This window comes from Schistocerca americana, chromosome 1 (assembly GCF_021461395.2).
Source record: "Schistocerca americana isolate TAMUIC-IGC-003095 chromosome 1, iqSchAmer2.1, whole genome shotgun sequence".
In the NCBI taxonomy this organism is placed as follows: Eukaryota; Metazoa; Arthropoda; class Insecta; order Orthoptera; family Acrididae; genus Schistocerca; species Schistocerca americana.
The window spans coordinates 431,964,037-431,973,174 of record NC_060119.1 but is presented as its reverse complement, the minus strand read 5'-3'; the positions used below and the strand labels follow the sequence as shown (position 1 = coordinate 431,973,174).

The following is a 9,138-nucleotide window of genomic DNA, read 5'->3' as shown; positions in this document are numbered from 1 at the left end:
TTACACTTCCATAGTTTTAAATATAACAGTATTTTGAATAAGTGAAGTCTTTGGCATAAGGTTAGTTGTGGTAAAGATGGGAAAACATCTTTAAAAACGGACAGAACGACGTGGAATAATAATCAAGAATTTATACGTATTTCCGTGTGTCAAAAAATGTGTTTTGCAGCGGACGTGTTTGTCCTAGCTTGTACGACGGTCAGAGATCAGGAGTACCTACAACTTTAGCTGGATATACGTTTTCAGGAACAGTGGGTGCGTTAGGCTGTAGTAGCAATAAGTGAATCACGATTAGAGGTGGTAGTGACAGATACGTATGTTTTCCTTTTGGGAAACAAAATCCGTTCAGAAAAGTATGACTGGCAGAGATAATGGATACCACAGTGGTCACAGTTATCATCTATGACAATGCTGTATACAAATCATCAAGTTATTAAGCGCTTAAAAACTATTAAAATGGTGTTTATGATAAGATAATGTGAAAAGGCAATCGCTTATTCTTGATTAATAAGTTCGCTTCGTAAAATATAAGTACGAAGGTGGGCATCAATGGTTCTCTTTTGCCTACGACGGCTAAAAGTCTCTCTTAAGTTGAAACTTTTCCCAGCTAGTAAGTTATGGCGCAAACTCAGTGTGCAATGTCACAAGACGTCCAAAAAACATTTCTAACGATACTACATTCATCCCTGTAATAGTTGTGCGTGTTGAGGAAAAGGACTGATAATTTGAGATATAATGTATAAGATACGCAATGCAACTCGTCATTCGGCAAGTTGTCAGACAGTACGAATCACGTTTCCGTTTCGGTTTCAGTTGAAATCAAGAGCTGTTCTGAGAGGGAGTTATTGTGGCTATCACGGACTAAATCTCAATAAACGGGAGAGGAAGAGGAAGTATTTGGAGCACACGTAAAGTGCTATAAAATATTATTTCACTTTGGTTTTTTGTGACCTCTCCCAACAGTCACAAATCACACGAATTCTACGGAATGAATCCAGACAGTTTCCTCTTTTGAATCAACTTGTATTAGCTACTCTGCCAATGAAAGATACAATTTTTCAACTTGTTAGTCTCCTGTTGAGAAACTAGCCGCTACAGTGGCAAGTTGGTGCAACTGTTTGAGTGGCGCTAAGCACGTCACTATGAAAAATTAATTTTAGTAAGACCACCCAGTTGTTGTTGTTGTTGTTGTTGTCGTTGTCGTTGTTGTGGTCTTCAGTCCAGAGACTGGTTTGATGCAGCTCCCCATACTACTCTATCCTGTGCAAGCTTCTTCATCTCCAAGTAACTACTGCACCCTACATCCTTCTGAACCTGTTTAGTGTATTCATCTCTCGGACTCCCTCTACTATTTTTAACCTCCCACGCTTCACTCCAATACTAAAATGGTGATCTCTTGATACCTCAGGACATGTCCTACCAATCGATCCCTCCTTCTAGTCAACTGCACGACGAATTCCTCTTTTCCCCAAATTTATTCAGTACCTCCTCATTAGTTACGGGATCTACCCATGTGATCATCATTCTTCTGTAGCACCACATTTCGAAAGCTTCTATTCTCTTGTTGTCTGACTATTTACCCTCCATGTTTCACATATATATATGGCTACACTCGATACAAATACTATTAGAAAAGACTTCCAGACACTTAAATCTATACTCGATGTTAACAAATTTCTCATCTTCAGAAACGTTTTTCCTGCCATTGCTAGTCTACATATTAAATCCTCTCTTCTTCGACCATCATCAGTTATTTTGTTCCCCAAATAGCAAAACTCATCTACTATTTTATGGGTCTCATTTCCTAATCTAATTCCCTCAGCATCACCTGATTTGATTCAACTTAATTCCATTATCCTCGTTTTGCTTTTGTTTTTGTTCACCTTGTATCCTCCTTTCAAGATACTGTCCATTCCATTCAATTACTCTTGCAAGTCCTTTGCTGTCTCTGTCAGAACTACAATGTCATCGGCAAACCTCAAAGTTTTTATTTCTTCTCCATGGATTTTAATTCCTACTCCAAATTTTTCTTTTGTTTCCTTTACTGCTTGCTCAATAAATAGATTGAATAAAAGCGGGGATAGGCTACAACGCTGTCTCACTCTCTTCCCAACCCCTGCTTCCCTTTCATAACCCTCGACTCTTATAACTGCCATATGGTTCCTGTACACATTGTAAATAGCCTTTCGCTCCCTGTATTTGATCCCTGCTACCTCCAGAATTTGAGAGTATTCCAATCAACACTGTCAAAAGCTTTCTCTAAATCTATATATGCTACAAATATAGGTTTGCCTCGTGATGTTAAGGAAAATTACAACGTGTCCTTCTCACCTCCGTGTAGCTGCTTATTCAGAAGTAACACCAGTCCTGCTTTCAGATACCATTTACGCCTGTCATCAAGTGTCCTGAAATCAGGGAGTATAGACTGAAGAAACATCCATTCAGCATCATCAGCTGATAACTCCCGGTGTCTTTTCATTTCAGTAAGTTTTTCATTTCCAACTTCGGCTTGTATCGGTAGCATACGAAAAAGAGAACCACAAGCTCCTCTCTGCTGCCGCTTATCTGTGAACCTCGTCGGTAACAACCTCCAGTACATCCCATGTATTTTCTCGAGAATGAAAAGCGGTATGACTCTCTTTCCTCTGTTAAAAATAATTTCGGTATGTTAGTTACATTTCGCATCCGGGAATGTATGCTATAAAATACAACAAACGTACACTGTCCAGTGACCACAATTTTACTACAAACCTTTCAAAATATGCGCGGTATGTTACTTTCATTCGAAGTATCACAGTTCACACTTGAGTGTCTCGCAGAGGAGTCATCAGGCTACTATCACACCATTTCTCTATCAATCCACTCTCGAACAACACATGGGAAAAATGGACTCAAATATCTCTCTGTGGGAGCTCTAATTTCTCTGCCTTTCGCGCTATGCAGAAGGGCCGTCAACAAAATATTTTTGCATTCAGAGGAGAAAGTCTGAGGCAGGTATTATGCCGCAAAGTAAAACGCCCTTTTCACATACCACATCCGTGACACTCTCTCCCATATTTCGCGATAGTAAAAAACGAGCTACCCTTTTTCGTTCTTTTTCGATGTCCTCCGTCATCGGAGTCTGGTACGGATCCCCTACCGCACAGTAGTACTCTAGCAGAGTAAGAAGAAGGTAAAGCATGACAAGTTCCTAGCCACTGGGGCTATAAACAGGTCAGGCAATAGCAAAAAACGAGAGTTTATGAAATGGTGGAGGAGATTGGAGACACCTTACAAAAAAGCCCATCAAAGGCAGTACGACGAGCGTCATGAGGATCAAACATCTCTGATTCAAAATTTCACAAGGTGCTGCATAACGATTTCACTTGCACGCTTATAGAGTTCAAATCGTCCAAGCATTGTAGCTAAACTACTTTTAGCTTCACCACGAAGTGTCTGTTGAAATTTTGAACTGGACTGGGATAAATCCCAATTATGTATGAAAGGTTTCCTCTGATGGAACAACCTTCCAGACATGTAGGAAGGTTAATGGGCACAAAATCGCATCTGGGTTACAAAAAACCTCAGTTGCCGGGAACATGTCAGAGATAAAGGTGAATGTCTGCTTTGCTGTGCTGAACGACAGCTTAGTTAGACCATTTTTCATCATCGAATAATCAGTAATGCGAACCGTTTATCTGGACATTCCTACGCAATTTGCTGTCCCTCATGTTCTTCCTCATCGGCCAAATTGTGATCTTCCAGAAGCGTGGTGCAGCACCGTACTGAAATTTACATAAGCGTGAGTTCCTGAACCGAACAGCTCTTCAGCGAAAGATAGGACTTTGTGAACCAAGAGCTGGCCACCTCGGCCTCCGGAAATAAGGGCTACGGATTTCTTCTTCTAGGATTACGTAAAAGAAATTGTGACGTTGACGATTTTCGCAGAGTAATTGTGGATGCGATAGGTTCCATCACCCCAGACGTCCTTGGGCGTACATGTTACGCCTAGAAATTTTGCGGATTACGAAAAGAGCCCATGCAGAAGTGTGTTAATTTTTTATATATAACCTTATGAATTACTTTATATGATACCACAAGTATCTGTGTCTCACACTCTTTTTTAATTACAGTTGGAAATCAGAGGGCAATATGTGGACATCTTGTGTAGGACAACAACGCTTCAAGAAGAAGGGAATCAGCAGGGAGTGGAGTAAGTTGGTTCAAATGGCTCTGAGCACGATGGGACTTAACATCTGAGGTCATCAGTCCCCTAAAACTTAGAACTACTTAAACCTAACTAACCTAAGGACATCACACACATCCATGCCCGAGGCAGGAATCGAACCTGCGACCGTAGCGGTCGCGCGGTTCCAGACTGTAGCGCCTAGAACCGCTCAGTCACTCCGGCCGGCGCATTAGGAGTGATTTAAAATGGAATGACCATATAAAATTAATCGTCGGTAAAGCAGATTCCAGACTGGGATTCATTGGAAGAATCCTACGGAAATGCAGTCCGAAAACGAAGGAAGTAGGTAACAGTACACTTGTTCGCCTTTTGCTTGAATACTGCTCACCGGTATGGGATCCATACCAGATAGGGTTGATAGAAGAGATAGAGAAGATCCAACGAAGAGCAGCGCGCTTCGTTACAGGATCATTTAGTAATCGCGAAAGCGTTACGGAGATGATAGATAAACTCCAGTGGAAGACTCTGCAGGAGAGACGCTCAGTAGCTCGGTACGGATTGTTGTTGAAGTTTCGAGAACATACCTTCACCAAGGAGTCAAGCAGTATATTGTTCCCTCCTACGTATATCTCGCAAAGAGACCATGAGGATAAAATCAGAGAGAGTAGAGCCCACAAAGAGGCATACCGATAATCTTTCTTTCCACGAACAATACGAGACTGGAATAAAAGGACAACTGATAGAGGTACTCAAGGTACCCTCTGCCACACACCGTCAGGTGGCTTGCGGGATATGGATGTAGATATAGATATAGATCTCTCCAGAACTGACTGAGTTTCCGACCAAATCCATAGCTCCTTTGTACGAAACAGCTGGCTTGCCGAGAGTGTGCGAGCAGCAATGCTGGTACTCTCAAGCGCAAGTGAACCAGTAGCACACCAGTGGGAGAAATAGATTAAATGGTATATAGCCAGTAGAACAATAATTAAAGGGTTCCGATGGTCCGAATGAAGACTACTGTTGTTTATCATCGGATAAATTCGGATTCCACGCCTTACTTAAAAGAAAATACATATCACTATTAATAATATTACTAGAGAATCGAATTTCAGTAGATTCCTTTAGAATACATCCCCACTAGCGGGCTGTAGGAGCGATCATTTGGTTCTCATTATAAAAAATCTTACGTCCGTCATTACGACAGTGTTCTGCCACTAAAGATGTCTGTGGCTGGAGGAAACTAGTGTGACGATGGTGCTCGCCAGATTGATCATAAATAATGGTATATTATCACTTCACCACTTCTTTTTCACAATTTTAAGTTTAACTTTATTCTTGTTTTTAATTATTATACTTTATTACTGGTACGGCTTATACACTGGCCATGCCCACTATAGATTTTATCTATTGTACTTTTGATTTACTGCATACTACACAGTTCCGTAATTGACGAACACTGACCGAAACCGGTAGTCCAAGAACCAACAGTGTTGCGATCAGTGGTGGAAATAAAAGAAATTCATTCAGTAGTGTGGCCAATATAAGCCTGTGTATACACGTGGTATCCTCAGTCCCAAGTCATACTTTACCAATCCCAGATGGGCTCTAACCTTAGCCAGTGCCATAAATACCCTTTTGATGTGAACCTTCGTAAAATTCTTGAAATGATCTAGTACTGACTCTCAGAATAACGTTTAAAAAAGAAACATATTCACAAGAATCACGTGATGGTCTTCTCGGTGATCCGAACTGTAGTGAATGGTATACTTGTTTGTCAATGTAATCAATTTGCTTAAAAAAACTTGATTTTTTACCTTTTGCTAGGAGTATATACACGAAACTTTCAAGAGCTTTAAGAAGGCAGGAATTTTAACGTGTATTTATGCCACTGACTGAGGTTAGAACCCATCTTGGGTCGGTGAAGGATGACAGGATGACTTGGGATTGAGGAAAACCAGAGTGTACAAAATACATTGTCGTTGAGCGATAGCTTATATTGACCAAACTATGCGCGCTACTCAGAAACGATATGCAAACACCTTAATCACACTTGTTTACTCCAGGCGGAGAAATCCACAGTGGCAGAACACTGTCTTAATGGGAGATATTAGATGTTATACAATGGGACGTAAATGGCAACTCCTGCTTCCCACTACAGGGAATCTATTGAAAACGAATATCTGATAATATTATTAATAGGCAGAACGGTTTCCCTTTAGGTAAGACGTGGGATCCGATTTTTCTGGCATTAAACAATGATCTTCATTCCGAGCAGCGGAACCTTTTAATTGCAATTCTACTTGCGACATATAATTTAGTTTATTTCTTCCACCGGTGAGCTATTGGTTCACTTGCGCTTGAGGGTCACAGAGCTGCTGCTCGGGCACCCGTCGTGGGCCAACCGTGGTGTACAAAGGAACTACCCGTTCTGTTCGAAACTCGGTTGCAGTGAGATTGTGCATCAGCATACTCACCTGAAGACGGCGACCAATTGGTCCGCTGAAATATTGTGTCAAGGTGACTACATTATCCGGCTGCATACCCGAGGGGAGTATCATGACCATAAATTTCAGTTAGCTAGAAACTGTAAGATACCGAAAATTAATAATAAATTATTAACACACATATTTTGAAAGACTACCTCATTGTTACAAAAACGAGACTTGTGCACAAAATTTAGGAACGAAAATAAGTTTACTACACTCCTGGAAATGGAAAAAAGAACACATTGACACCGGTGTGTCAGACCCACCATACTTGCTCCGGACACTGCGAGAGGGCTGTACAAGCAATGATCACACGCACGGCACAGCGGACACACCAGGAACCGCGGTGTTGGCCGTCGAATGGAGCTAGCTGCGCAGCATTTGTGCACCGCCGCCGTCAGTGTCAGCCAGTTTGCCGTGGCATACGGAGCTCCATCGCAGTCTTTAACACTGGTAGCATGCCGCGACAGCGTGGACGTGAACCGTATGTGCAGTTGACGGACTTTGAGCGAGGGCGTATAGTGGGCATGCGGGAGGCCGGGTGGACGTACCGCCGAATTGCTCAACACGTGGGGCGTGAGGTATCCACAGTACATCGATGTTGTCGCCAGTGGTCGGCAGAAGGTGCACGTGCCCGTCGACCTGGGACCGGACCGCAGCGACGCACGGATGCACGCCAAGACCGTAGGATCCTACGCAGTGCCGTAGGGGACCGCACCGCCACTTCCCAGCAAATTAGGGACACTGTTGCTCCTGGGGTATCGGCGAGGACCATTCGCAACCGTCTCCATGAAGCTGGGCTACGGTCCCGCACACCGTTAGGCCGTCTTCCGCTCACGCCCCAACATCGTGCAGCCCGCCTCCAGTGGTGTCGAGACAGGCGTGAATGGAGGGACGAATGGAGACGTGTCGTCTTCAGCGATGAGAGTCGCTTCTGCCTTGGTGCCAATGATGGTCGTATGCGTGTTTGGCACCGTGCAGGTGAGCGCCACGATCAGGACTGCATACGACCGAGGCACACAGGGCCAACACCCGGCATCATGGTGTGGGGAGCGATCTCCTACACTGGCCGTACACCACTGGTGATCGTCGAGGGGACACTGAATAGTGCACGGTACATCCAAACCGTCATCGAACCCATCGTTCTACCATTCCTAGACCGGCAAGGGAACTTGCTGTTCCAACAGGACAATGCACGTCCGCATGTATCCCGTGCCACCCAACGTGCTCTAGAAGGTGTAAGTCAACTACCCTGGCCAGCAAGATCTCCGGATCTGTCCCCCATTGAGCATGTTTGGGACTGGATGAAGCGTCGTCTCACGCGGTCTGCACGTCCAGCACGAACGCTGGTCCAACTGAGGCGCCAGGTGGAAATGGCATGGCAAGCCGTTCCACAGGACTACATCCAGCATCTCTACGATCGTCTCCATGGGAGAATAGCAGCCTGCATTGCTGCGAAAGGTGGATATACACTGTACTAGTGCCGACATTGTGCATACTCTGTTGCCTGTGTCTATGTGCCTGTGGTTCTGTCAGTGTGATCATGTGATGTATCTGACCCCAGGAATGTGTCAATAAAGTTTCCCCTTCCTGGGACAATGAATTCACGGTGTTCTTATTTCAATTTCCAGGAGTGTATAATGTGCCATAGTTGAAGTAATGTAGCTCGATGGAACTTGGACTATACACATTAAGAACTGCTACAGTATATCACTACATCTTCAGGCCACAAGTGGCCCATCGGGACCATTCGACCGCCGTGTCATCCTCAGCTGAGAATGAGGATAAGAGGGGTGTGTGGTCAGCAGACCGTTCTCCCGGTCGTTATGGTGGTTTCCTGTGACCGGAGCCGCTACTATTCGGTCGAATAGCTCCTCAATTGGCATCACAAGGCTGAGTGCACCCTGAAAACTGCCAACAGCGCATGGCCGCCCGGATGGTCACCCATCCAAGTGCCGGCCACGCCCAACAGCGATTAACTTCGGTAATCTGACGGGAACCGGTGTATCCACTGCGGCAAGGCCTTTGCCCACAGTATAATACAGAACTTAAGTGAAAGTAGTACGCAATGAGATGAACGTGTGGGATAATGTTGCTTGGAGGCTTATTTGTTACTGCCTCTCACCATATGAGGGTATGCCCAGAGTTGTCGAGCATGGTCGTTTTAGCCACCGAATTTAGAAGACGCAATGATAAATAGGCGTACTGATCTCCGAACCTCTAAACATACTACACTCACTGATCAATGCTATTGCGGCACTATATTCCTTCGCCATGTGCATGTATTCAGGGATGCGTTCGGACTTGACTTCATTTTTATGGATGACAATGCGCAACTCCATCTAAAAGCGCAAGTGGAGGAAATCTTTGGACGACAGTATATTTGGCGAATGGAGTTTGCTTTGTGGAGACGTATTTCGGCACGCCCACTTGCACCAACGGCCGTCCAGCAGTTGTCAACCGTGCTGGTGGAGTAATGAGGCG

At 44.2% G+C, this 9,138-nt stretch overlaps 1 pseudogene; it reads right to left on the bottom strand.

The window, feature by feature from the left end:
- Positions 1–8,566: 8,566 nt before the first annotated feature.
- LOC124561745 lies at positions 8,567–8,684 on the bottom strand (annotated as a pseudogene).
- Between the last annotated feature and the right edge of the window lie 454 nt (positions 8,685–9,138).